This window comes from Pristiophorus japonicus, chromosome 4, assembly GCF_044704955.1.
Source record: "Pristiophorus japonicus isolate sPriJap1 chromosome 4, sPriJap1.hap1, whole genome shotgun sequence".
NCBI lineage: Eukaryota > Metazoa > Chordata > Chondrichthyes > Pristiophoridae > Pristiophorus > Pristiophorus japonicus.
The window spans coordinates 248,261,654-248,263,720 of NC_091980.1; positions in this window are offsets into that span (position 1 = coordinate 248,261,654).

Below are 2,067 nucleotides of genomic sequence, written 5' to 3' on the forward strand. Positions count from 1 at the left end.
TGTTTTCTACTCTTGACTGCTTGGAAATGATTACAAATCCTAATAATCAGGCAGTACGGTGGCACTAGATGTTAGAATGATAATACTTAGAGCCCTAGAGAAAAGATAGACATAGGGCTCAAGTTTTGGCCTGAGTTGCTCCTAATTTTTTGGAGCAACTAGTTTAGAATGGAGCATCTTAGAAATTGCAATTCTCGGCATTTAGTTTGCTCCAGTTCTAGTGAGTTAGAATAGTTCCATTTTAGAACAGATTTTTTTTCAAAAGGGGGCATGTCCAGCCACTTACGCCTGTTTTGCAAGTTTAGGCAGCGAAAACTTACTCCAAACTAACTTAGAATGGAGTAGTGTAGATTTTTGTACGCTCAGAAAAACCTTGCCTACACTTAGAAACCAGGCGCAGGGAACGAGAGAAGGCGGGGTGGGGGGGAGGGAGGAGGGAAGTTTACAAACATGAAACACGTCACTTTTACAAATAAAGAGCCATCATCAATAATAAATGATAAATAAATCAATAAATACACCAATAAATCAATCAAAAAACATTAAAAAATTAAAAATTAAATAAAAAATCAATCAATAAAAAATTAAGTTTCCACTCATCGACTGTAGCACTGGGAGCCCTCCAACAGCGTGCTGGGACATCCCTCCCCCATCCCAGTGTCTCTCTCTCTCTGTCTGTCAGTGTCTCTCTCTCTGTCTGTGTGTCTCTCTCTGTCTGTAAGTGTCTCTCTGTGTTTCTGACAGCAAGGAATGGGGTGAGGAAGGGGGGAGGGGTGGAGGGAGAGGAGGAAGAGGAGAGGGTGGAAGGGGAGGGGCAGGGGAAAGAAGAGGAGGGGGAGGAGGGAGGAAGAGGAAGGGGGAGGGGGAGGAATAACAGGGGGGAGGGAGGGAGGGAAGAGGAGGGAGAGAAGAGGAGGAAGGGGAGAGGAGGGAGGTGAGAGGAGGGGAGAGAGGTGGGGGGGAGAGGAGGGGGGAAGGAGAGGAGGGAAGGAGGGAGGGGAGGAGAGGAGGGGGGTGAGGAGAGGAGGGAGGGGGAAGGAGAGGAGGGAGGGGGGAGGCTGAACGGGCCCAGCCGATGAGAGGAAGCTGAGCCGAAGACTTCGGGTGGGGCCTGCCCCCAGCAAGATGCCGGGCAGGCGGGCCTCGTCGAGGACGTGGAGGGAGGGGGAACGGCTGAACAGGAAGGGGGTGGTGGCGGGAGCGGAATGGAGGGTGGGGGGAAGTAAGAGCTGACCTGAATGGAGGGTGGGGGGGAGTGGGAGCGGACCTGAACGGGGGGGGGGGGGGGCTGCCAGAGCAGGAACGGACCTGAATGGGGGGGTGGGGGGGGAGGAGCCAGAGCAGGAGCCGGAGCTGAAGAGGAGGGAGGCCCAAGTCCGATCTTCGCCGCTCCAGTGAGCCCATTCGGCCAGGGCTAGGGACGGCGTGCTTCGGGCCCCTCCCACGCAGCCTCGGCGGCCTGGAGCTACTGCCCATGCGCGCGCACTCTAGTGCGCATGTGCAGAGGTCCCAGCACTGTTTTCAGCGCTGGGACCTGGCTCCGTCCCCCACAGCTTGTGCTGCGCTGCGACAAGGGCCTGCAATGTTCCAGCAGTGGGGAGAATATCGAGGTAAGTTTTAGGCACGGTTTTTCTTTGACAAAGTCGGCGCAGCTCACGGCGTTGCGCCGTTCTAAGCAGGGGGGCAAACTTGGGCCCATAGATTCAATTCATTCTGCCGTCAATCTCAGCTATGATGAGCAAGGAGACACTGTGCAGAGACTTCAACCTTTACAATGTAAATTAGAGGGAGCAGTCACACTGGTAGGTCCTTTGTGCCTTCTGGCAACTTACAACAGGGGGCATTAGTGATAGTCTGGGTGAAAGCCATGTAGCCATCTTCTTAACAGCAAGATTAAGCACATTGATGATGGGAGATGTTCCAAGAAAAGAATTAGAAAAATACATTAAAAAATATATATTAATAGTCACAATAAGACTCTAGTATTTTTATTGAGAATTCTGAATTAAAAGTTGGTTTCTGCTGCTATGTGTTATTCTGTGTGTAAGGCTACAATGGCTTATTTAA